At 41.6% G+C, this 27,864-nt stretch overlaps 1 pseudogene; it reads right to left on the minus strand.

The window, feature by feature from the left end:
* Window positions 1–1,949: 1,949 nt before the first annotated feature.
* LOC131830148 (lipase member K-like) lies at window positions 1,950–27,221 on the minus strand (annotated as a pseudogene).
* Between the last annotated feature and the right edge of the window lie 643 nt (window positions 27,222–27,864).

Consider the following 27,864-nt stretch of genomic DNA (forward strand, 5'->3'; position numbering starts at 1 on the left):
CATTGCTCCTATAAACATTGGGGTACAGATGGCCCTTCTTTCACCACATCTGTATCTTTGGGGTAAAAACCCAGGAGTGCAATGGCAGGGTCATAGGGAAGTTCTATTTTTAATTTCTTGGGGAATCCCCACACTGTTCTCCAAAGCATTGCCACTTCTCTTGCTCACTCCTGGGGGACAGGTCCCAGGGCCATGCACCTTCTCTGTTCATTGCTGACCATCAGGGAAATACAAATCAGAACCACAAAAAGCTATCTTCTTGCAACTGCTGGGATGGCTATAACAACAACACTACTACCAATAAAACAAAAGACAAAGAAATAAGTGTTGGTGTGGATGTAGAGAAATTGCACCATTACACAGTGTCAGTGAGAATATAAAATTGTGCAGCCACTATAAAAAATGGTATGGAAGTTCCTCAAAATATTAAAAACAGAACTCCTCCATGATCCAGAATTCACACTTCTGGGTACATATAATCAAAAAAATTGAAATTAGGATCTTAAGGGGTGCCTGGGTGGCTCAGTGGGTTAATAAACCTCTGCCATCTGCTCAGGTCAGGATCCTGGGATTAAGCCCCACATCAGGATTTCTGAGCCTGGTTTCTCATCTCTCTCTGCCTGCCTACTTGTGATCTCTCTCAATCTGTGTCAAATAAATAAATAAAACTTAAAAAAAAAAGAAATTAGGATCTTAAAAGATACACGTACTTCCAAGGTCATCCCAACATTATTTGCAGTGGCCAAAGTATGGAAACCACCTAAATGTCTATAGATGGATGAATGGATAAAGAAGATCTACTTTAAACATACATATAAGGGGATATAATCCAACCGTAAGTGATGGCAAAACCAAGATTTTTTTAAGACAAACACTGTCAATTGATCGCTAGCAGATCTGCAAAACAAAAAATGTTTAAGGAAGTTCATCAAAACAAGAGAAAGAAGGAAATAAAGGTAATAAGGAACAGGGTCTCTCAAGTGTTTAACCAAAGAGACAAAATAATAATAATAATAATAATAATAATAATAATAATAATAATAACGGTAATGGTTTGTTATTACTATCAACAATAATTCTCTATTGCTGGTAAGAAATTAACCACAAGGAGTGCCTGGGTGGCTCAGTGGGCTAAGCCTCTGCCTTCAGCTCAGGTCATGATTCCAGGGTCATGGGACCGAGTCCCACATCGGGCTCTCTGCTTAGCAGTGAGCCTGCCTCCCCCTCTCTCTCTGCCTGTCTCTCTGCCTACTTGTGATCTCTGTCTGTCAAATAAATAAACACAGACCTTTAAAAAATAAAAAAAAAATAAGAAATTAACCACAAATGTGGAGGTTTAAAAGAAAATCCATTTATTTTCTCACTCTTGCTGTGCATCCACAGTTTGGACATGATGCAGCTCCCTCCTCTGCTCAGGGACTTCCTGGGCTGCACACGAGGTGTGGCCAGCCTGCTTTCTCCACTGGAGGCTACACTGGGGAATAATGGGCTTCCACTCTCACCCAAGAGCTGGTTCTAATTCATCCGGCAGCTGTACGACTAAGGATCCGTCAGTTTGCTGGTTGTGGGCTGGAGGCCACCTGCAGATGCCAGATGTCACACGTGGCTCCTTTGCCATGCAAGCTTCCATATCTGTTCACTTCATCAAGCTGACAAGAGGAAGATCTTCTCCAGTCTACTTAGATGGAGTCTCATATAATAAAATGCAATCTGGAAGTGACGTCCCATCACCTTTGCCTTAAACATGATCTAACCAAGGGCGTGGCACTGTACCCTTTGCCAGTTCTGTTGGTCAGAAGCAAGTCTCAGGGCATTCCCATACTCAGGGGAGAGGATTACCCCAACACTTGGACACTAGAAGGTGAAAATCACTGGAGGGGTCACTTTAGGGGTTTGTGTACCACGTTATTAGTTTGAGAATCCACTTACTTAGAGAAAGGAAAATGTATTTACTTTTCCAAACATTCGTCCATCAGTCTAATAGGGTCTTGGTAAATTTCCTTGGGCGCATCCTGTCCGAAGTAAAAATCCACATGATTGTAGTGTGGGATCAACTTGTAGTAAATAAGCCTGGTAATCTTAGGGAGTAAATTCTCAACATCTTTGAGGTCAGCCACACAGTCATGTCCTCCACTCCACACAGCCGTTGGTACTCCATCTTTGTGACGTCATATAAGGAAGGTGTAAGCTAGTTACAAGTAAAGAGATAGATAGAGAAAAAAGAAGTTTTTACAGAAAACCACCTAATAAAGTAGCATTAACTACTAATTGGTTTTTTGAAAGATTATATTTATTTAACAGAGGGAGAGAGATCACAGTAGGCAGAGCAGCAGGCAGAGAGAGAAGAGGAAACAGGCTCCCTGCTGAGCAGAGAGCCCGATGTGGGGCTCGATCCCAGGACCCTGAGATCATGGACCTGGGCCAAAGGCAGAGACTTAACCCACCAAGCCACCGAGGTGCCCTAACTATTAATTGTTAAGCAAGTTCTTCAAATGCTCCAAGTGTGCAGTTAGAATACACTTAGTGATCTATAAACATTAAAATGTTCAAAGTACTTAAAAACACTTTTGTGCAGTAAGTTCAATTGTGAGCAAATGAACAACAATGATCAAAAAACCCATAACTGGGGTGCCTGGGTGGCTCAGTTGGTAAAGCTTCTGCCTTTGGCTCAGGTCCTGATATCAGGGTCCTGGGATTGAGCCCTGCATCAGTCTCTCTGCTCAGCAGGGAGCCTGCTTCCTCCTCTCTCTCTCTCTGCCTGCCTCTCTGCCTACTTATGATATGTCTGTCAAATAAATAAAAAAAAAAAACCCACAACCATTTTATTCCTGATTTGCACTTGGAGGAAAACAGGAAAGAATTCTAGGGGAAGGGGGCCCTTATTTCTATGGGGGCCATCTTTCTAGTAACACTTGCATGGGTACTATGTCCTTTTCCAACAAAATAGATGTGTTTATGTACTGGATACATGTAAATACTTCTTCTCATACACAGAAATCTGGACAAGGAGTTACTGACACTTGAGCATGCTCTTGGGGGAGCACTGAGACCAACAAAAGAAAACATCTGAAATACAAAGTTAAGAAGGAGACAGCCTGTTCCAGAGAAGAGTGGCTGTGGTATTAATCTCTTGCCCCTTTTCTCTGGACATACAGTGTTTCTCACGTGGATCTGACAAATTCCATCATCCAGTTTATCAGTGGTCCAAGATGACCAGGCCTGTCCTAACCATCCTTCATCCTTCTGGCCTCCGTGACTGGATGAGAGACAGGTACTTGGCTAAAAACCAAGCCAGAGCTCTCTCTGAACCTTTCGGCTAGAGTAACTGAGAAAAATACTGGCTTTTTCTTTGGGTTTGTGGTTGGAAGAATGCTATGAGCTAAGTACCACCAGGCACCATTTCACTACTACTTTTAAAAATAGCTTAAGAAGGGAAAGGGCATACACAAGCAGAAGTGGGAGAGAGAGAGAGAGAGGTACTGAGGGAGCAGGAGAGCCTGGAGGACAGTGTTTAAGTTTCTACCTATTGTGAATTTCCCACCACACTTCTTAACTCAGTAAAGCATACTGCTTTTGTATTTTTTAAACTTAAAATAGAGTTGTCTTGGGGCACCTGGGTGGCTCAGTGGGCTAAAGCCTCTGTCTTTGGCTCATGATCCCAGGGTCCTGGGATTGAGCCCCGCATCGGGCTCTCTGCTCAGCGGAAGCCTGCTTCCTCCTCTCTCTCTGCCTGTCTCTCTGCCTACTTGTGATCTCTGTCTGTCAAATAATTAAATAAAATCTTTAAAAAAAATAGAGTTGTCTTCTGTTTAAGCCTCCAACTCTTGGTTTTGGCTCAGGTGGTCAACTTGAGATCTTGAGATCAAGGCCCTGCACGAGGCTCCATGCTGGGAGCAGAGCCTGCTTGAGATTCTCTCCCTCTGTCTCCACCTCTCCCACTCATGCTCTCTCTCTTTCTCTAAAAATAAATAAATACATCTTTAAAAAAGAAAATTCACCATCATTAATTTTGGCAGCAACAGTAGGAAGAAAAGGTCATACAGACAAAGGTACAGATCCTTAGGAACTTGTAACCTTGTCTGGGAGAGGTTTCCTAGATGAGAAATGCACATGGGGGGCTGTCCCTAATTCGGCGAATGTGCACCCAGAATTCCCTGAGCAGGGCGGTATTCAGGCAGAGAGCATGGATTTAGTCATTACAGAAGTCACTGGCAGTCCATGTGTTGGTGTCTGGGTCTTTGCATCGCTAAATATCTTACTGTTTCCATGTACGCCTTACTGTGGCCTTGGGCTTAGAAGAAAGTGGTCAGTGAGAAGGTGTAGCTGCAACAGGGACTGAGAAAGGTCGGCAAGCAAGTGAGTGCAGGTCGGCTGCCAGCAGAAGGGCTCAGGGGAGCAGAAGGGCTCAGGGGAACTGACGCAGTGCCCAAAGGCAAAGAACAGCAGAGGCGAGAAGAGACGTGCTTCCCCTGACTCTGTGCGTTTCTTAGTGGGATCATACAGTGCACAACGACCCGGATGCAAGGAGGCGAGAGCATAACCCAGAGGGAGCAGCATGTGCTAGCAAGTATATGGCAACAGACTGGGTCTCTGCAATGATTTAGGACCCTAGGAAGGACGAAAGGGACCCCAGAAGATGGCAAAGGAAACTTGAATGTGAAAATCAGGATGCAAATAAGACGTGCTGGCTTTGGGCCAAGAAATTCTTTTTTTACTCTCGTGGTAATAAAGGATTGGTGATTACATTGATAATCACACCTGCCTAATTTAGGGCTATTACTTATACTTGTGACAAAAGCTATTGCTTTGTACACTTGATTTCATCTACCCTCAGTTTGGGATTTTCCATTATTCATTCCCTCCAAGGTCCCAAGCAAAAGATTGTAAATGAACTTGAACTACCCCCTCTCCCCACCCAGTATTCTAAGGATCTGTGAGCACACTGGTAGAGTTAAGCCTTGTGACTCAGTTCTCAACCAAATTGATATCTGAGGCCATAGATACATTTATCAACCAAGACACTTTCCTTTGAGCAACTCTCTACTCCTGCAAGGACGAGGAGTCAATCAGTTACAAGAGTAAACGGCACTTGGGACATAGTAGATGAGTCTGTGGGTGGCCAGCAGTTTAGGAGAAAACTATAGAAGTTCGGGAGGAAAACTGGATTTTTTACACCAGCCAAAATTATGCAATTTCAATACTGCAGTTTGAGTAGCACTGAAAATTTGCTTTTTAAAAAAATTCCAATTTTTTTCGTATTCCTTATTTGAGGAACTCATGTGTTTTTGATGACTACTTGTTTAATTTGAGCTCAGTCTATTAGCATGAGGCCAAAATCATATACAGATTTCCTTATAAATGCTGGAAAAATAACAACAAATAGAACATAGCCTAGTGCCATTTAATATAGAACTTTGGCCCCAAACGTTTTCAGAGATTGTGTTAGGAAATATCTTGACTCACTGTATCTCTGACAGATAACAGCACTTCTTCCTTAGAGTGATAGTTCTGTCTGGTGTATCTTTAGTGATCCAAATACTGTTGTTGTTGTTGTTGTTGTTTTATGAGTCATACATGGCATCCCAAAGAACTGTCCCAAAACGCTGAGAGTTTCTATTTTTTGAGAAGGAAGAAGTGCAGTGGAAGAAGAATGGATACAAAATCCAGGAACCCTGGGTCATAGTCAGGTCCATTACTAGCTAAATAATTTTGGCAATTTACGTAACCTCTTTGAGCCTCTGCATAATGAGGACAATCATATTTACCTTGCAGAGTCCTCATGAGGATCACAGTCATGATGTGAAACTTGGCAGGAAACCAAGAAGTAGCATCTGACTGATATACAACATCTGGGGTAGTGTTGGTGTTTAACAAATGAATACTACTTTATTAGTTTGCAAGCAGGTGCCCCTGATGATTATTGCCATCTCTGTACCTGGTGGAAGTGCCTCATGTTCTGATCAGCATTTCCCCAATCAAAAGCTTGGAACAGACCAGAATTAGCAGCCTATAATAAAATAAAAATAAAAATGCATTTCCGTGATATAAGAAGATAGCACACATTGAAAGACAATAAACAGAAAATATACAAAGACGATGACATCACATCCCACTGTTTTGGCACAAGAGCTAAAACCCAGTAAAGAGGAATAAATTCGATCATATGATAAATGTTGATATACTAATTCATAGAACTGACTGTTTTTCAATCCCTTCCCCCATACTTCTCGAATGAAAACCCTCAGGCAGCAATGTCCTTAAATGTTCTAATGCCTATGAAATGTTTACAAGGATGCTGGGTGGGATGATTCTTAAATATCTTAGCTTCAGGAATTTTAATATATTTTTTAAAAAGGCACCAGCTGGACATCTCCTACATTGAAAAGTGACTGTTTTCATGTACAAACAGCTTTGTACGTTATCCTAGGCAGGCGGTCTAGGATATTAGGACCATATTCCTTATTCTTAAACATTTTTGTCACCAAGGCAAGGAATGTTCGTTCACTCGGAGTCTCCTCAGCGCTTTCTGTTTGAGGTACAGTGTTGCTGTCCCCCATCGGCAGAGCCAGGCAGCCTGTGTCTCCCATGTCATCTGTTCCTGTGGCCACAGCCTCCAGGTCTGAGACACCACACGTGCCCATATTTGCATTTTAATGTTTAGACTTTGGCTATTAGAATAGAAATATTCATAATCCTCTACACCTAAAGGTTCTTTGTTCTGTGGTTTGCCAGGAAGCAGGTAACATTCACATTTGTCTCAAGGGCTTCATGAAATGTTTCTCAGGCTAATCCAAGGTTTTTTTTTTCCTTAACTTGACTCTCTGATTTTTTTTCCCACTCTCACTGATTTAATCCTGATTTTTAGTTTAAAATTAGTCCCATCATGATGTATAAGGACAGATGCAGTAGTCTGCTGCTGTTGGAATTTTGCAGGGTTTTGACAATGGGAGGCACTATTGTGGGCTACTTAGGTCATCTTCCCCAATGCTCATCTGTGTAATGGAAATGACAACATCCTCCTCATGGGCTGTGGAGATTTTTTTTTTCTTTTTAGTTGTGAAGATTAAATAGGGTAACACAACAAGATAAAATAAATAGGATAATGCATATGAAGTGGGTGACACCTAATTACCACCATCAGCATCAGCCTCATCACCCCTGCCTTGGCTGTCTGAGTTAACTTAGAGCCATGTGATTTATCTCATCCCCTCCCCACATTGTCCTGACTTATGCCTGTCCTGAAGAGGATTTTCTGTCACAGGAGAAGAGACCTTCTGAAGAGCAGTCAGCTGGGAGATGCGTAAGGGACTGGTGAGGACATCTGTAGAATGGGGGTCCCAACACCTCCATGGAAAGGCCGTTATTAAGAATTCAGTGAGACTGAATGAAATCACACGTGTGAGTAGCAGGAACACATAGTAAGTGCTCAGTAAATGTGAAATTGAGGTCACGTCACCTGGAAGGCCATGCCCATCACAGGCTCCAACCGTCTCCTCACCAGGAGGAGGCCCTGTGGCCTTTTTCCTGCAGGAACTTGAAGGCTTAGCTCCTGGGGGGTAGAACTCTTCAGAGGAGTTCAGAAATCATCAACTAGTATTTCAGGCTATCTAGAGCAGTGCTTCTCAACCTCAAACCACTGAAAAAATTTATTTGGGTGGAGGTTAAAGATTCCTAGGCATCTCAGATATATTAAAACTCTGGGAAGACCTTTATCTACTCCTCCCTTTCCCCCCTCATACACACACATGTTCATACATATGTGGCTCAGAAAGCTCTACCAATTGAATTTGACTTGTCTCTGCACTTGCTGAATATTGGATAATAGGATAAGTAGAACACTTTAAAAAAAAAATTGAAACTGAGGGTAAAACCAGAAACCACTAATCTAGTTTAGTCCCTCTCTAACATTTAATTTGCTCAGAACGAAGCATGATTTCCATGCTCTGAAATGGCCCACATGCCAATAGGAAGCTGAGCAGATCTTTCTGAAATAGCCCGTATCATGCTGAATAAAGTTCTGTTAGAACTGACAATTTTCCAAAAGAGGAAATACAAGCTTTCCCAGAAAAGGCAGTTTGGAGGGATCCAACAATCACAGTTCAGTCAGAATCTGTGAGAACTAGGCCTGTACACCAGACACTATTGAGGACATGAACAGAAGAGAGAACAGGAAGTCACTGCACAACCCCACAGTGGGCTCTGTGAGACCACTTCTCAGGGGTCTCTGAGACCTACGTGGACCTCATCTCAGGAATAGAAAGCTTTTACCTAGGCCCAGTGCAGCATATTCTGAACAGACGTGCCCGCGGAGCTCTGTGCCAAGTAAACATCCAAGCGACTCTGCAAAGGAGAGAATTTTTCCTCATCTAGAGGCTACTCATGTGACCACACCACAGATAAACATGAATATTCTCTCTGTCAGGAATAAACATGTACCATACCCTCTTGAAGAACTTTCTCCTCCCTTGGCTCTAGTCTGCCCTGTGCAGCCTTCCGAAAGTCCAGAGGCCATTCTGCAGGGTCGAAGGCACTAACACATGTTCTCTCCAGCCTCACCTCAGACAGGTCCGACAGTCCAGGGGGTCAAGGGGTAAAAGCCACAGTGACCTCCTCACTCTGAGTTGAGTCCCAAAAGACATTCCCAGAGAGCTGTTTATCATGAGGCATTGGCAAGCGATCTGAATGTTTGCTTTCTGATTTTAACAACGTGGTCAATATTCTATAGGGCTCTCTGAAAGTTTGTGGGACATAACCCACCATATGTGGTACATAAGGCAACCAGTGTTTTAGCTTCCATTAACATTTAGATATTTTTCTGGATTAAAAAAATTTTTTTTCGTATTCTCCATTGCATATTTTTTTGCATATACAAGAGTTACATATTTCCACCAAAGTAAGCCTACTAGAAGCATCAAGGAGCTTTTAAAAAAACACAACCCCTCATGAATTACCCAAACCTATTGAATCAATATTAAAACTTCTAGGGGTGAGTTCTGGACTTGTGAAGTTTTTCGAAGTTCCACAAACTCTTACTTATGAGTCCCTGCCTATCCACTAAAACATTCTTGTAGAGACTGTAATATTCCATTGGATGGTCCCCAACAGTGAAAAAAAATATGGGCCAATCTGACTGTAAAAGTGTACAACGAAGGCCCTCCATGGGAGTTATTCTGTGAAGTCTTTCTTTAGCAAGCTCTTAGGCCATGCCTTGAAGGTACTTCTGAAATGATCTCAATTGGGTATGCATAAAGGTCCTCTTACTCAGCTCTGCCTACATGATATGCCTCCATTGAAGTGATAAACAAGCACAGTTCCCTTCAGTAAACTGAGAATAACGTAGGGGGGGGAATGTGGAAAGCCAGTGACTAAGGCACGCTTTCCATAAACCGCCCTTTATAAGTCTTGCTTGAAAGCAAGAGAGGTGTTATCAGTGCCTTCCACTAACAGAGGGAGACTAGGCTCTGGGCAGAAGTCTGGGAGATAGTCAAAGACCATTTCCAGCTTTGTCCTGCCTCTGGTTTCAAAGATACTTCCTCTCTGGCTGGGGAGTAAACAATACACAGTGCAAAGTAGCTGACTCTTTGGCTCAGCTAGTGGGGACCGAGGAAGAAAAGGATTTCATCTGGAGAGAACTCACCAGTAACCCAGCTTATCCCTCTCAGTGTCCCTTGAACAGTGAATCTATGCTTAACATTGGAAAGCCGCCCCTTAACCTCTTTGGATTAAAGAAGTAAGTGGTTCACAAAATGACTATTTCCAAGTCACCTATGAAAGAGGAAGACTGGTTCAAAAGCAGATGCCTGAGCTTACTCCCTGAGATTCTACTTTGGTAGGTGTGGGGTAGTGTTTAGGCATAGCAAGATAAATTTCAAAATCATATAGCCTTCATGTAAGTGAAGGACTTTCCAAGGGCAGCATGTTGGCCAATAGTAAGAGTTGGTGAGAATGTTTAGTGGCCAAGCCTTCTCCTCAGATTCTCTTACTAAAGCAGGTGGACTCCCCAGCTTTGGTTGGAAACCACCACCATGCATCTTCAATTCAGAAGACAAGAAAGAAAGAAAGAAAGGTCTTGAAATGTGGTCTCCACATGACTCAATACAATTTCTCCTCACCTCTGTGCAACAAAAAAAATTGTTTTTTTGGCTCTGACTACTTACACATACCATGTTTAAGTTTTTCGGGTCAAATCCACTCAAAGTAAACAGGAAGTTGCTGCAAATATGACGAAATAGCTTCTGGTTGCACACCTTGGTGGCAATGAATTGGTCAAAAAACATATGAGGGTAGAACATCTTGTCACCAAATAGTGCCTGCAGGATGAGTATAAGACATCATCAGATTTCATGGATGTGGATGTCAAGAGTGTAAAGGAACAGACAAGGGCTGGACAGCGGTGGTATCTGCACTATACTAGTCCTCATTGAAAGGGAGAGCTCTGTTAAATTTTGTCTTTGGTTCTCCCAACCCACCCTGGTGGTCTTCCCAACTTTCTACTTGATGCCTTTTCCCAAGATCCTCTACTTGGGGTGTTTTGAGAATGCCCCTTGTGAAACCAATCCCTGTGGGGAACTGGTAAGTCTTTGGAGTTGGGGATACCTTGGTTCAATTTTGGACTCTGTTTCTTATACCTTAAGGAAGTATTGAATTTCAATTATCCAGAAGTTTCTCAACATGAAAAATTAACATGCAGTATGTTGTGAAGATAATAGGTCATGCTTAAAAGGAGGCTTCTGGGGGCACCTGGGTGGCTCAGTGGGTTAAGCCTCTGCCTTCAGCTCAGGTCATGATCTCAGGGTTCCGGGATCAAGCCCCACATCGGGCTCTCTACTCAGTAGGAAGCCTGCTCCCCCCCCCCACCCCCGCCTGCCTCTTTGCCTACTTGTGATTTCTCTCTCTGTCAAATAAATAAATACAATCTTTAAAAAAAAGGAGGCTTCTGCAGTTTCTATAATCTAGTAAACACTCCTCAAACAATAACTGCTATTATAATTAGTGAATGATTGTTCCAGAATCTTTCAGTGAACTCTTCCAGAGGCAAAGCTTAACCCCCCCTCCCCCAAATCAAACTCTACTAATGGAATTTCAGGCAATGTTGCCAGTGAGTTGAATTTACCTTCTGAACTTTAGGAATCCCTTCAAATTAGAACACAGATTCATATCTAATTCCTGTGCATAGAAGATGAATCTTGCCTTTGTTTCACAATAACTTGTTTTATAATCTTAAATTAGATACAAAGATGAAAATATTCTAAAAAAAAGACTTTATGTTTATTTGAGAGAGAAAGAGAGCGGCGGGAGGGGCAGAGGAAGAGGGAGGGAAACAAGCAGATTCCCTGTTGAGTGCAGAGCCTGATAGCTCGATCCTAGGACCCTGAGATCATTACTTGAGCTGAAGCCAGACAACTGCTCCTTCACCCTGACCGAAAGAGGAAGGATAGCAATGCAGGCCATCCAACCTTGCAGCGCCTATTCCTAAAGTGTAGCCAATGTGACCTGTAGACTATAATTCCAAGTTGGTTCTGGAGGGGGCGTACTTGTCATGTAGCAGCATCTAGTTCTAATTGCGAATTTAGCATCTAGTTCTAGTTGTGAATTTAAGGAGTTCCTTCTAGGTACAGGGCCCCATGCCAGGTCACATGGTTTGTCAAGCAGAACATGGGCCAGATGCAGCTCTCAGTGGCCTGCTGAACTGGGCACCATGTGCATGGCTGTGTAAGGATCCAGAACTGACTTTTTCAGGTTGGCATTGGAAAGAAGGGGAAATGACTATGTAGAAGAAAGAACATCGACCATAGATGGCCTGGTCAGATCTGGGTTCAGGTTCTGGTTCCACCACCCATTCACTGGGTCATTTGGGACAGGGTGCTTAGCCTTTTTGCACCACAGGTTCTTCTTTTAGAAATGAAGACGGGTCCTTTGTTGGCTCAGTCGGTTAAGTGTCCGACTCTTGATTTTGGCTCAGGTCATGATCTCAGCATTGTGAGATCGAGGCCCACCTTGGGCTCTGTGCTGAGTGTGGAGCCTGCTTTGGACTCTTTCTCTCCCTCTGCCTCTAAAGAGAGGAAGAAAAAAAGAAATAGAGAAAGGATGGGAGAAAGGAAGACAATACTAACAATCCTTACTACTATAGATAACATGCAAAGAGGAAAGGGTCAAAGCAAGCTGTAGGTCAGAAAAGAGATAGAAGGGCAAGAAAACAGAAATGCTCAGGGGTTAAACAAGGGTGGAAGAGGTAGAGAGGATAAGCAGTTGGTAATTAGGAGATCTGAAGCACCAAGTGCTGAGGTTTTGAATCTAAAATAAAATAATAATACTAGACAATTCTTACTGAGCACCTGCTATAAGCCAGATACGATGCTTAAACATATATTGTCTCAATCTCCAAAAAAATTTGACAAATCTTACCCTTTTTTTAATTCCTTCATTCATTTTCAACTTTACTGAGGAATAATTGATATCATAAGACAGTAAGTGTCTTATAAATGGAAGTTTGTATGCTTTGACCTACATTTCCCCATTTCCCCCTCCTCCAGCCCCTACTAACCACCATTCTATTCCCCTTTTCTATGAAATTGGTTTTTTAATATTAGATTCTACATATAAGTGATTCAGTACAGTATTTGTCATTCTCTTTCTGGCTCATTTCACTTAGTGTTGTGCCCACGAGTTTCATCTGGTTTCCTTATTCTCTTTTGACTTTTTGGTGTTCTTTAAAATTTTCCCATTTTAATTAGTCTTTACTATTTTCCAGAAGAGCTATAGTAATTTATATTTTCACCAGTAGCATACAAGGGTTCGCTTTTCTCAACATCCTTGCCAACATTTATTTCTTGTCTTTTTGGTAAAACCCATCTAACGATTATGAGGCAATGCTCCATTGTGGTTTTGGTTTCCGTCTCCCTGATGATGAGTGAGGTTGCGCATCTTTCCATGTGTCTGTTGGTCATTTGCATATCTTCTTCGGAAAAATGTGAATTCTTGTCCTTTGCCCTATTTAATAGGATTACCCACTTTTTGGGCTATTGAATTGTATGACCATTTTATGTATTTTTGTAATTAACCCCTGATCAGATACATGGTTTGCAAAAAATTTCTCCCATTCTGTAGGCTGCATTTTCAATATATTAATCACTACTTTGTTGTTGAAGCTTTTTAGTTAGTCCCATTTGCTGATATTGCCAGTTCTCTTGGTGTTTTATCCAGAAAAATCATCATCAAGACCAATGTCAAGGAGGCTTTTCCCTATGCTTTTTTTTTTTTAATAAAGATTTTATTTATTTATTTGACAGAGAGAGAAAGAGATCTTAGGTAGGCAAAGAGGCAGGCAGAGAGAGAGAGGGGGAAGCAGGATCCCTGCTGAGCAGAGAGCCTGATGTGGGGCTCAATCCCAGGACCCTGGGATCATGACCTGGCTTAACCCACTGATCCACCCAGGTGCCCCTCTCTATGCTTGTTTTATAGGAGTTTTGTGGTTTCAGATATTCAGTGTAAGTCTTCAATCTACTTTGAGTTAATTTTTGTGAGTGGTGTAACATAGGGGTTCCATTTGATTCTTTTTAAAGGATTTTATTTGACAAAAGAGAGAGAGCACAAGCAGAGGGAGTGGCAGGCAGAGGAAGCAGACTCCCTGCTAAGCAGGGAGCTGGACACAGGACTCAATGCCAGGGTCCTGGGATCATGACCTGAGCCGAAGGCAGATGCTTAACTGACTAAGCCACCCAGGCGCCCCTCATTCTTTTGCATGTGGCTGTCCAGGTACCCCAATGCCATGTATTGAAGGGATTGGTTTTTTCACCATTGTGTGTTCATAGTACCCTTGTCAGAGATCAGTAGACCAGAAGTGTGGGTTTATTTCTGGTTCCCTATTCTATCCCACTGGTCTATGCACCTGTTTTTATGTTAGTACAATACTGTTTTGATGACTATAGTTTTGCAAGAGAGTTTGAAATCGGGAAGTGGGATGCCTCCCCTTTTGCTCTGCTTTCACAAGACTGGTTGGGCTATTTGGGGCCTTTGTATTTCCATACAAATTTTAGGATCGTATTTTCCAGTTCTGTGAAAATTGCTATTGGAATTTTGATAGGGATAGCACTGAATCTGCAATTCTCTCTGGTTTATATGGGCACATTAGTGATATTAATCCTTCCAGTCCGTGAACACAGGGTATCTTTTTATTTATTTGCATCTTTCTGGGTTTTATAGGTATGGAACTGAATCACCATGGGCTAATTTACTTATTTCTCACAAGCCTGAATCCCTGGCTTCTACAAAAATGCTCTCCCTTCCATCCGCTTTAACTGAAATCACTGAATGCAGCAATCACTTTCAGTCTGCCATGGGAGAAGCCCATATTAATCTGTTAGAGGAAAACACACTAAACCAATTCATTTCAACAGAGTAACTGATCAGATTCGTTATCTGTCAGTGCACAGAGGGAATTTGGAGTTCAGGATATTGCCCAGATTTTGAGGAGTCAACAGACTGAAAGTCTATGAAGCATGGGCAGTTGAATAAGGTTGGGCTTTCAGTGGGACACCTGGGTGATGCAGCTGGGTAACTCTTGATTCAGCTCAGGTGGTGATTACAGGGTTGGGATATCTATCCCCACATCAGGCTCCATGTTCAGTGGGGAGTCTGCTTCAGATTCTCTCTCCCTCTCCTTCTGCCCCTCCTGCTCATGCTCTCTCTCTCAAATAAATAAATATATATTTTTAAAAGGTTAGATTTTTCAGGTGGGAAGAAAGTAGGTTCTAGGCAAATCCTGATAGCAATGAGTAACTGACATTTATTAAATTTTTATAATGTGCCAGACCAGGTTCTAAGGGATTCACAAGTCTGAACTAAATCCCCACAGCAGCTTGAGGAGTAGGAACTATTAATATTCCCTCTTTGGGGCCCCTGGGTGGCTCAGTGGGTTAAAGCCTCTGTCTTCTGCTCAGGTCATGATATCAGGGTCCTAGGATTGAGCCCCACTTTGGGGTCCCTCTAGGGAGCCTGCTTCCTCCTCCCTCTGCCTGCCTCTCTGCCTACTTATGATCTCTGTCTGTCAAATAAATAAAATCTTAAAAAATAGATCCTATCTTTATGGGTGAAGAACATGATTCACAAAACTCATAAGGTCTTGACCAAAGTTACCTAGCCATCTAGGACCCAACCACATTCCACCGACCGCCATGCTGTGTTTTCAATCCTACCCCATATTGCTCCTAAAAGCCCAAGGGCCACTAGAAAGAAATTTAACCCACGAGATTAAACAAATCAGTTAATCACCTCAACATTGGCTCCTTCTGTGAGTGAGAAACGACATGGGATAGAAATCCCTGATGTAGATTTAGACAATAGGGTAGGATGGTATTGGTGTCAGCTCCCTGAACCCTGTCGGTAAAATCACGTTTTCAACAGATCTATGTAGACATCTTACATCTATGATAGTATCAGAAGCTTGTAAAATGCCATTTTGTCTAAGGTTTTCTTCTCTTGAAATCAGTGAAAATAGAACTAGTTTTAGTAACTACAGATTTAAACTTGGAGGAGTCACATACCTTGACTACTTCTCTGGAAAGAGTTTTGAATTTTTCATAGGACTTTGGGTGTATTTTACTGTGATGACTGGAACCAATGCAAAAAATATCTTAATCCTTTTATCCAGCTCTGGATTGGTAGAGAATGCTATGAAGGCTGAAGGGGAAGAACACACGAGTCTATAGATTTAAAACAATTCTTCATTCACCATAAATGAGAGCAAAAGGAGGCATGTTAAAAGCAACAACAGCCACTACAAAAACAACTCAAGATAACTACCACTGTTAAGGAAAACTCTCCTAAACTTCTCAAGAAGAAAATTGGGTAGTTCAAAATGCAGTGACTTTCCTGTCTCTGGAGAATTTAAGTCTACTCATAGTGCTGCAGAAAGGGTTCAAACATCCACTGTGGGGGGCATGGCCAGGTAGACCCCAAGGGCCATTCTACCTTGACCATAATCTTTGGTATCAGAAAATACTTGGCCCACAATTTTGGCTTCCCATTCACTAGCCATGGCACGTCTTAGTTTGCTCAAACTGTAAATGTGGAAAACAGAATCCTCACAGGATGATTCTTTTGAATCACATATATATAAAACGGAAGGTATACTTTGGCATCCTTGCCACTGGGAAGGATTTCCAAATTCAGCCATTTGTAAAACATGGAGGATAATGGTCTTAAATGTTTCTAGGTTGCCATGAGGTATAGTATGTAAGATGCACAGCATCCAAAGACCTACTTTACACCAGAAACCTGGTCAGGATTCAGATGTAGAAAAGAGCCTGCTGGAGATGCTATTATTATTGTTGAGGTGTCTAGCTACATGGGGAGCAGGGCAGGGGGCGAAGTGCCTCATGCCGTTGTCAACATGGCCCCATCAACCTCTAGCCTATCCCAGGGCCTCTGGGAACAAAAAGAAACAATAATTATGGCATATGATTTCCACAGTTTTTAGTTCTCTGATTTCTTTTTGGTGTCCTCATTCAATTGAAAGCTCTTTAAGGGAAAGACTGTATCATTTTTATCTTGGCTTTCCCTGTGTCTAAACCAGTGTCCAGCAACCGTGTGTGGTATATACATACGTGAATAAGTCCCTCTCCCTCAGGCTTATCTTTCCGTTTCCAAGTTCAGTTCTGGGGCAGCATAAATCCCTGGTGTCCTCCTCACTTTATTTACTCTTCAGAAACCAGTCAGAGGAAATGGTTTCCCAGGCCAAGTCCTCAAGTTTGAGACTGCACAGAGGAAAGAAGTCTTGAATCCTTTCATGAATCTTGAAGGTTCTCTGACACTCTCAGATCCCACCTGCCCCGAACATACTGATGGTGGTACCTTGTGAGTGGCCCACATAATAGAGTCGCTCTTGTCCAGTTTTCTCTATGATAAAATCAATTGTGGCTGGAAGGTCACAGCCAGCCATCTCATCCATGCTGCCAAAGAGAAAGAACAACAAAACTGGAAAAAGAAACCATCCATTGTCAGGCCTGCAATATTTAGACATGTTGATTGCAGGTATAGAGACATAGTTTTTGTCAGTTTAAGACTAGAGTCAATATAGAACTTTTGGTATCTCAGCAAGTTTTGGGGATGTCCTCTTGATTGTAAGAGTCACATGGTGAAAAGACCAGAATTGGAAAATTCTGCTTTGCAAAGGCCCAGAGAGCATTTTCCTGTAAGCCTTGTCATAGTTCATTAAATTCTATGGCAGATTTACCAAACCCCCTTGAAAAGAACAGTGTCTGGGATGCTTATTTTAAAAGCAGACTAAAGCAAGCAGATCTGCAGGTATCAGCCCGGACAGACGGAATCAGAATTTCCAGGGGAGCGGCACAGCGATCTGTGTATTTATCAATCACATAAGCTGCTTTGCTGATGTAGCTGGGAAAATGCTGAGCTAGGGAATGATCGTGGTACCTGTGCTTGTGTTGTCACAGGGTGGCACTGGGGTGAGGAATGAGGAAATACTGAGAAAGGCATCAATGGCTTTAGTGGCCCGTAAGGCATGCTTCTTAGCTCCTGGGCCAAGATGGATGGTCGTTCCTGGCTGCTGTGGCTTTTAGAGCAGACCATGCCCTCGGAGCTGTTGCTGGCAACTCTGCTCTTCTGTCATTCTGTGCCCTCAGGCTTTCTTTTTATTTCCCCAGGACCCCGACTCTAGGCCCAGGTCTCAGCCCTGCCAGCCAATGGTTTATTCCTCCTCAGCAAAAAAACATTGGAGGTACCACTTGTGCAGACTCACCCAGGGTTCACTCTTGGCTTATCATAAATGCCTGGGCCTCAAAATTTGCACCCAGAACCTTGTTCCTGGTCCCATTTCTCCATCAATTTCTACTTGAGCAAGCACCCCATGTAAGCTTCTTGGGGTCCACAGTGGCCAAGTGATAGTCCTGGAATTAACCTTCCTAAAAATCATCTCTGCGTTTTGATTTTTCTTTTTGCATATATATTTTGCATACACACAAACACACACACACACACCAGCAAGCGGGGTTTTTAAAACAAACAACAATGCAGTGAATAAGGGTATTTCTCCAGAGCATGTGTAGAGAAAGAAACATTTGTTTCCTTCTTATGGATTCCACTGAGTGTGTGTGCACAGAAAGGGGAAAACCCAAGGGTGTTGGTGTCCATGAACAAGGTATACCCTTTATTTATTAGAATGCAGCTCCTTACCTGAAGGCCCAGTATTCTTGAGATTTGGGTGAGAATTTCAAGTGTTTCTTAGACCAGGTGTTGCCCCAGCTATGCCCCATCCACACATCATAACCGTGATCTGCCAGAAGGAATGCCAGGCTGTTGTTCGGGAGATTGCATATCCAGTTAGTGGCAGATGTGATTAAGCCATGTTGCAAATACAAGACGCGTCTCAGAGTTGAAACACACACGGGCAACAAGATTCTCATGTCTCCATGGCCTCAGGGTCTGTAGGGGAATCCTCTTTCCTGACTTCCTCTAGCAGAACAGAGGGCAAGAAATGGCATTTGGCACCCGGCAAACCTGGCTTTGAGTCCTCAGTGAACAACTTACTTGGGCAAGTAATTTGTCATCTTCTGTCTTATTTTTCTCCTTGTAAAATTTGGATTATATATACTGTTTTATGTTGTTCTGTGGGCACAGGAGTCAGGCTGTTCTTGCTCAAAGTTGTTAGCCCCTTGTGCCTCAGTTAATTTATCTGTATAATGGGCAGTGATAACAATGCTATCTCCTAGTGTAGTCGAAAGAATTAAATTAGAATTAAAATACTTAGGGGCGCCTGGATGGCTCAGTCAGTTAAGTGTCTGCCTTTGGCTCAGGTCATGATCTCAAGGTCCTGGGATGGAGCCCTGTTTTGGGCTCAGCACTCAGTGGGGGGAGGGGTGTCTGCTTCAGGATTCTTTCTATTCATCTCTGCTCCCCCCTGCACTTTCCTCTCTCACTCTCTCTCTAAAATAAACAAACAAATCTTTAAAAAATACATAAAAGACTGTCCAGCATAATGAATCATTTCATTATTTCATTATTCATATCAATTATTTCATAATTCATTTCATTATTCATATCAATAAGGCTTGCTGTCTCATGGAGCATCTGACTAGCAAACTAAATTTTTCTCAAAATAATAACAGAAACATTAAAAAGTGGCAGTTTTGAATATAGACTGAGATACAGGCACTAGGCTCGATTTTACACATGCCACATGGTCTCATTCACATTGTCAGAAAGCTAAACAGCAAAAGGCAAGGTGTTCAGGAACATGTTATGCAAAGTGTAATTGCAAAGTCCTGTTCACAATGTAGAACTGGGACAGCTTGATGAAGAAGAAGGCGAGAAGTGGTGTTGAGACACAAACAAAAGAGAAAGTGACAATGGTGTTCTTGTCTTTTACAAAGGGTTTGTAACTGCTGGTACCCAGGACCCCCTCAGCTCCCCTGGGCTAGACCAGTTCCTGGGGATCAGGCAGCTGCACCAGAGTCCCAGAGAGCCATCTGTCACCCAGACACAAGAAACTAAACTTTACATTCATTCAGTCTTCCTTTGGAGGAAACGGAAAGAAGGAGTGTTATTAATTCTGCTCAGTTATTGCTAAAGAGCAGTCATAAGCCATAGCCCACCCTGGATCTTCTCACTGTAGAGTCAACTGTCCAGCTCACGCATTTCAGCAGCTACCTGGTGAACCAAAATAAAAGTTTGGGCAGACAAAGTTCTCAATGACTATTTTCAAAGGTAATGGGGTTATCTAGAATCTAGATTTTTCTCTTCACACGATAAACCATTCTGATACTGGTAAGATACATTATACAAGACTCCAAAGGATCAAATGAGCTAAGATTTGAGAGAAGAAAGCAAAGAGTTCTTTCCAGATGAATTCCCCCTTTCTCTACAGAGATCAGTCTGTGTTGTAGGGAGCTAGGACTGACTCATTAATCAAGTTTAAGTATAGCACTAATTGGGCCCAACTTAGGACGCCTGGGTGGCTCAGTCAGTTAAGCATCTGCCTTTGGCTCAGGGCATGATCCCAGGGTCCCGGGATCGAGCACCCCACTGGGCTCCCAGCTCAGCGAGGAGTCTGCTTCTCCCTCTACCTTTCTCCCTGTCTTTCAAATACATAAATAAAATATAATCTTCTAAAAAATCGGGTCAGATTTACTTAAAACATGAAGTCCCAATGACTTAAGAAGAGAACTAATTACAAATGAAGTAAGTTGCAAAGCTGTTGGGATAGCTGAAGAAAAAGACAGTGAACATGTCCAAGCCTAGACTTGAGGAATACTGAAGCAGAAAGAAGTTTTCAGATAAGAGACAGATTGGAGGTAAAATTGGTAGATCTTGGCAACTCACTGCATATAGGAAGTGATGAAGAAGAAAGTGTCAAGTTGACTCCTAGGGTTCTGGTTTGTCAGCCTGACAAGGGTATATCCAGAACAAGACCAAGATTTCTTTCATGCTTTTTTGGAAGGAAAATGTGATGGAGTATAAAAATATTAAATAAACAGTATACAGTTAACCTTTGAACAACATGGGTCCACGTATACGTGGCTTTTTCTTTTTTATTTTCAGCATCACAGTATTCATTATTTTTTTTCACCACACCCAGTGCTCCATGCAATCCATGCCCTCTATAATACCCAACAACTGGTACCCCAACTTCCCACCTCCCGCCACTTTGAACCCCTCAGATTGTTTTTCAGAGTCCATAGTCTCTCATGATTCACCTGCCCTTCCAGTTTCCCCCAACTCCCTTCACCTCTCTAATTCCCCATGTCCTCCATGATATTTGTTATGCTCCACAAATAAGTGAAACCATATGATAATTGACTCTCTCTGCTTCACTTATTTCACTCAGCATAATCTCTTCCAGTCCCGTCCATGTAGCTACAAAAGTTGGGTATTCATCCTTTCTGATGGAGGCATAATACTCTATAGTGTATATGGACCATATATTCCTTATCCATTCGTTTGTTGAAGGACGTCTTGGTTCTTTCCACAGTTAGGCGACCGTGGCCATTGCTGCTATAAACATTGGGGTACAGATGGCCTTCTTTTCATGACATCTGTATCTTTGGAGTAAAAACCCAGGAGTGCAATGGAAGGGTCATAGGAAAGTTCTATTTTTAATTTCTTGGGGAATCTCCACACTGTTCTCCAAAGAGGCTGCACCAACTTGCATTCCCACCAACAGTGGAAGAGGGTTCCCCTTTCTCCACATCCCGTCCAACACATGTTGTTTCCTGTCTTGCTAATTTTGGCCATTCTAACTGGTGTAAGGTGACATCTCAATGTGGTTTTAATTTGAATCTCCCTGAGGGCTAGTAATAATGAACATTTTTTCATGTGTCTGATAGCCATTTGTATGTCTTCATGGGAGAAGTGTCCGTTCATATCTTCTGCCCATTTTTTGATATGATTGTCTGTTTTGTGTGTGTTGAGTTTGAGGAGTTCTTTATAGATCCTGGATATCAACCTTTGGTCTGTACTGTCATTTGCAAATATCTTCTCCCATTCCGTGGGTTGCCTCTTTGTTTTCTTGACTGTTTCCTTTGCTGTGCAGAAGCTTTTGATTTTGATGAAGTCCCAAAAGTTTATTTTCACTTTTGTTTCCTTTGCCTTTGGAGACATATCTTGAAAGAAGTTGCTGTGGTTGATATTGAAGAGATTGCTGCCTATGTTCTCCTCTAGGATTCTGATGGATTCCTGTCTCACATTGAGGTCTTTTATCCATTTTAAGTTTATCTTTGTGTACGGTGTAAGAGAATGGTCAAGTTTCATTCTTCTACATATAGGTGTCCAGTTTTCCCAGCACCATTAATTGAAGAGACTGTCTTTTTTCCACTGTACATTTTTTCCTGTTTTGTCAAAGATTAATTGACCATAGAGTTGAGGGTCCATATCTGGGCTCTCTACTCTGTTCCACTAGTCTATGTGTCTGTTTTTATGCCAGTACCACGCTGTCTTGGTGATCACAGCTTTTTAATAAAGCTTGAAATCAGGTAACGTGATGCCCCCAGCTTTATTTTTGTTTTTCAACATTTCCTTAGTGGTTCTGATTCCATACAAATTTTAGGATTATTTGCTCCAGCTCTTTGAAGAATACCGGTGGAATTTTGATCAGAATAGCATTAAAAGTATAGATTGCTCTAGGCAGTATAGACATTTTAACAATGTTTATTCTTCCGATCCAAGAGCATGGAATGGTCTTCCATCTTTTTGTGTCTTCTTCAATTTCTTTCATGAGTGTTTTGTAATTCCTTGAGTATCGATCCTTTACCTCTTTGGTTAGGCTTATTCCCAGGTATCTTATGGTTCTTGGTGCTCTAGTAAATGGAATCAATTCTCTAATTTCCCTTTCTGTATTTTCATTGTTAGTGTATAAGAAAGCCACTGATTTCTGCACATTGAGTTTGTATCCTGCCACATAGCTGAATTGCTGTATCAGTTCTAGTAGTTTGGGGGTGGAGTCTTTTGGGTTTTCCATATAAAGAATCATGTCATCTGCCAAGAGAGAGAGTTTGACTTCTTCATTGCCAATTTGGGTACCTTTTATTTCCCTTTGTTGTCTGATTGCTGTTGCTAGGACCTCTAATACTATGTTGAACAAGAGTGGTGAAAGTGGGCATCCTTGTCTTGTTCCTGATCTCAACAGGAAGGCTGCAAGCTTTTTCCCATTGGGGATGATATTTGCTGTGGGTCATCATAGATAGGCTTTATGAAGTTCAGGAATGTTCCCTCTATCCCTATACTTTGAAGCGTTTTAATCAGGAATGAATGTTGGATTTTGTTCAAATGATTTTTCTGCATCAATTGAGAGGACCATGTGGTTCTTCTCTCTTCTTATATTAATTTGTTGTATCACATTGAATGATTTGCGAATGTTGAACCATCTTGTAGCCCAGGGATGAATCCCACCTGGTCATGGTGGATAATCTTTTTAATGTGCTGTTGGATCCTGTTTGCTAGGATCTTGTTGAGAATCTTAGCATACATATTCATCAGTGATAATGGTCTGAAATTCTCCTTTTTGGTAGGGTCTTTGCCTGGTTTGGGGATCAGGGTAATGCTGGCTTCATAGAAAGAGTCTGGAAGTTTTCCTTCTGTTTCAATTTTTTGAAACAGCTTCAGGAGAATAGGTGTTATTTCTTCTTTGGAAATTTGATAGAATTCCCCAGGGAATCCGTCAGGTCCTGGGCTCTTGTTTTTTGGGAGGTTTTTGATCACCACTTCAATCTCGTTACTAGATATCGGTCTATTCAGGTTGTCAATTTCTTCCTCATTCAATTTTGGGAGTTTATAGTTTTCTAGGAATGTATCCATTTCATCTAGGTTGCTAAGCTTATTGGCATATAACTGTTAATAATAACTTCTGATGATTGTTTCTACTTCCTTGGTGTTACTTGTGATCTCTCTCTTTTCATTCATACTTTTATGAATTTGTGCTTTCTCTCTTTTCTTTTGCATTAGTGTAGCCAATGGTTTATCAATCTTATTGATTCTTTCAAAAAACCAGCTTCTAGTTTCATTGATATGTTCTACTGTATCTCTGGTTTCTTCCTCATTGATCTCAGCTCTAATCTTGGCTATTTCCCTTCTTATGTGTGGAGTTGGTTTGATTTGTTGTTGATTCTCCAGTTCTTTAAGGTGTAGAGACAGTTGCTGTGTTCTGGTATTTTCAGTTTCTTTGAGGAAGGTTTGGATGGCTATGTATTTCCCCCTTAGGACTGCCTTTGCTGTATCCCATAGGTTTTGGACCGAAGTGTCTTCATTCTCATTGATTTCCATGAATTATTTCAGTTCTTCTTTGATCTCCTGGTTGATCCAAGCATTCTTAAGCAAGGTGGTCTTTAGCTTCCAGGTGTTTGAGTTCCTTCGGAACTTTTCCTTGTGATTGAGCTCCAGTTTCAAAGCATTGTGATCTGAGAATATGCATGGAATAATCTCAGTCTTTTGGTATCAGTTGAGTCCTGATTTGTGACCCAGTATGTGGTCTATTCTTGAGAAGGTTCCATGTGCAATTGAGAAGAATGAGTATTCTGTTGTTTTAGGGTGGAATGTTCTGTATATATCTATGAGGTCCATCTGGTCCAATGTGTCATTCAATGCTCTTGTTTCTTTACTGATTTTCTGCTTCGATGATCTGTCTATTTCTGAGAGAGGCATGTTAAAATCTCCTACTATTAGTGTATTCATATCAATATGACTCTTTATTTTGATTAACAGTTTTTGATAAATCCAGTACAGTCCTATAAGTGTATTTTTTATTCCTCATGATTTTCTAAACATTTCCTTTTCTCTACCCCACTTCACTGTAAGAATACAGTATATGATGCCCATAACAGACAAAGTATGTGTTAATTGACTATTTATGTTATTGTTGAGGCTTGTGGTCAACAGTAGGCTATTAGTAGCTATGTTTTGGGGGAGCCAAAAGTTACACGTGAGTTTTCAGCTGTTTGGAATGGGGGTAGTGGTGTCCCTAACTCCTGTGTTGTTTGACCCAACTGTGTATCTAAATGCTTGAAAAACTCCAGAAGATTCTACGAGTGAAATGGAGCGAGACTGTTGGAGGTGATGAGTTTTTTATTTCAGAACAAAAGCTGCTTGTCTGCTCTGCTTCTCTAAGCACCCCTAGGAATCTCTGCTGTAGGCATTCCTCCTTCCATAACAAAATAAATTCTACTTGTTCTGGGACATCCTCTTCCATGAGTAATCTGGTAAATTCTGAGGACATAACCATCTTTGGTCACAACATCATACTCTTCACAAGAGTAACCCCAGTAGGAAATAATCTGGCTCTGAAAAGAGAAGAGGAAAACAACACAACCATGATGTCACCACTCGGTTTGTATGCCTACACTGCAGTATAGCACTTTGAATTACACAACCTTCTGTTCAGCTAAGTACTGGGATAGAATGTAGCGGGAAAATCAGGATCACCTGAGGAAGATTTTAGAAGAAGGTTGCATGCAAAGGCAGGGGAAGGCAAGGTAGGGTGATCATACCTCCTGATATTATTAATTACACCCAGGTTAATTCTCAAAATGTTTGGAAAAATAATTGTATGGCCATGGTCAGCTACTGAGGGAAGCCATGGGGATTGTATAAGACTCCATGGTGGGTAACAAGTGATCTATGACTAGACAACCTTAAAGGGATGTAGGAGAAAGCAGTCACCAGGCCCAGAATGAGATAGGTAGAAAGGGCCACATGGAGAAGGAGACAGCCCACCTAAGGTGACCACATGGAGGAAACGAGGGCAATGAATCATCCAACCTCCCTCTTGTCCTTATGATCTCTGCTTAAGATTTCAAAGGGCTGAACTGAACTGAAATCTATGTCAAAGGAGCTTGTGGACCTAGGTCAGCTTCTTGACCAGAGGGAAAGATGCAAAGAAGAGAGAGTGAACCCAAATGAAACCTCCTGCACAGATACACAGGCAGGAGGGGAAATGTTGTTTGCTGGTCATCTTCAGCAGAAAGAGTATGGTGTATATGTTCTGCTTTATTAATCCTTACAACAAGCCTTTGAGATGGGGTTGTACCCACTTACAATGGAGAGAAGGGAGTGTCAGCAAGCTGCACAATCTATCTGAGATTGTACGCTAGGAAGAAAGAAAGAATTAAAGCATAAGGAAGCTTAGCCCCAAAGCTCATGGCTTTACCACAGGATTATGCAGGTACCCATGCAAAGTGCACGATAGATGTACATATGCATTTAAAGTAGTGGTTATGAGCCTAGACTCTAGAGACAAACCACATGGCACTGAAAGCTAGTTCTTTATTTTCTTAGCTGGGCAACTCCAGACAACTTATTTAACCCATTTGTCCCTCAACTGTAAAATAAAAACAATACTAGTATCTCTTCACAGACTTGTTCTGAGGACTTTACATAAAGTATCTAGAACAGTGCCTGGCACCCACAAGTGCCCTGGAGATGTTTATCATTCTCATTATCTTTATAGAATAATTAAGAACCCCAAAGCACCCAGACCAGGAAGGAAGAGAATGTGTGTGAATATGAGAGAAAGAGGGAAAATTCCACATGATGACATATAGTCACGGACTGTGAGGTCAGCCATGTAGGAGGTTAGGGGTGCCTGCTGCTTACCACTGGGAGAGGAACAACAGGAGAAACTAATTAGACACTGTGACAGTTTCATTCTTCTTAAAGTCTTAACACAGCCTTGACATGGGTGAGGACATCACTGGTGCAGAATGTGTGCAAGAGTATGGAGTAACCCACTGGAATGAAGATTATGGTGGAAACTGGTCATTTTCTTCCTTCCTTCATTTTCTTTCTTCCTTTTCTTTCTTTTCCTTTCCTTTCCACCTTTCTTCCTTTTTCTTTTCTTTCTTCCTTTCCTTCCCATTTTTTCTTATTTATTTATTTATTTATTTAAGAGAGAGAGAGAGATCACAAGTAGGCAGAGAGGCAGGCGGTGGGGCAGGAAGCAGGCTCCCTGCCAAGCAGGGAGCCCATGTGGGGCTCGATCCCAGGACCTTGGGATCATAACCTGAGCTGAAGGCAGAGGCTTTAACCCACTGAGCCACCCAGGTGCCCTCCCTTTCTTTTCTTTTCTTTTTCTCCCTTCCTTCCTTCCTGTCTCTCCCTCCCTCCCTTTCTTTCTTTCCTTCTTTCCTCTCCTTTTTTGACTAACACTCATTCCATTCCACTCTATTTCTTTTCACCTCTGGTATAAATTTCTGTATGTTAAGATACTTTCATTTATAAACAACAGAAACCATGTCTGGCTTACTAAACTAAGAAAAAACATTGAAACAGCTCACAAATTAAAGAAATGACTTTAGAAGGTACTTCAGGGAGAATGCAGAGATACTCTGTGGAGGTTATCAATATGAACTCGTGGAACTGTTCTTCAGGAAACCACCATCAGATGGTAGCTCAAACCACCAGGAAAGGAAATATCACTGCCTCAACTTGGCTCATATCTTTAAAAGTTTAGATTAGCAACTTCCAGACCTGGTTAGCCCATGCCAGGGAACAGGGGCACGAACACAGATTTAGTCAATGCAGAACTGGTTGTAGACAAGCACACCAATTAGATCTAAAATGATGATACATTAATAATTTTTTATCTTAATGTTTGTTCTTCATGAAGGAGTTAAAGTATTCATATTAGCTTCAGGATTTGTTATACTTCCTATCTTATGATAACCATATACAGGTCCAAGTAGAAGCATCCAGTATGCTGCTGTTAAAAGCTGCCGCATTTGGGGCCTGCCTAGAAAAGGAAATATTAATATATTTGTCATCAGAGAGAAGGCTACAAGTGAACATTGTGTAATCCTTCTGTAATACGACTGCAGGAGAGAGTAGAAACATGATTCTAGATTGTGCTTTAGCAAGCAATAAACTTAATATTCAAGACTAATTCCAAGAAAAATATGAAATGATGAATCGTTAGTAAGAAAAGAAACAAGGAAGGAAGGAAGGACGGAAGGAAAGCATAAACATCAAATAAGTCTCCACTACACAGCTGGACAAAAGAAGGGAATGTAGAATTTGCAGAGAGAGAAATATAGTGGCCAATATATTCATGAAGCGCATTCAATATCTCAATAGTTATCAAATAAATTAATTCCTTTTTTTCTGATCATAGGAGTAAGCGCTGGCACAAACTTTACAGAGAGAGATTTATTACCATGACATACAAATTTAAAAAATATTCATACTTTTCACTCAGCGATTGTTTCCAGCAGTCTATCCAAAGGAAAAATAATATGCATAATAATAAAGAAATACATATTATAAAATCACTCCTGATTATATATCTTAATATAGAGAAATTTACCAACTAAGAGATTGATAAAATAAAAATTATGGGTGAGGAAGAATGGTATTATCCAGCCATCA

Source organism: Mustela lutreola, chromosome 4, assembly GCF_030435805.1.
Source record: "Mustela lutreola isolate mMusLut2 chromosome 4, mMusLut2.pri, whole genome shotgun sequence".
Taxonomy (NCBI): domain Eukaryota; kingdom Metazoa; phylum Chordata; class Mammalia; order Carnivora; family Mustelidae; genus Mustela; species Mustela lutreola.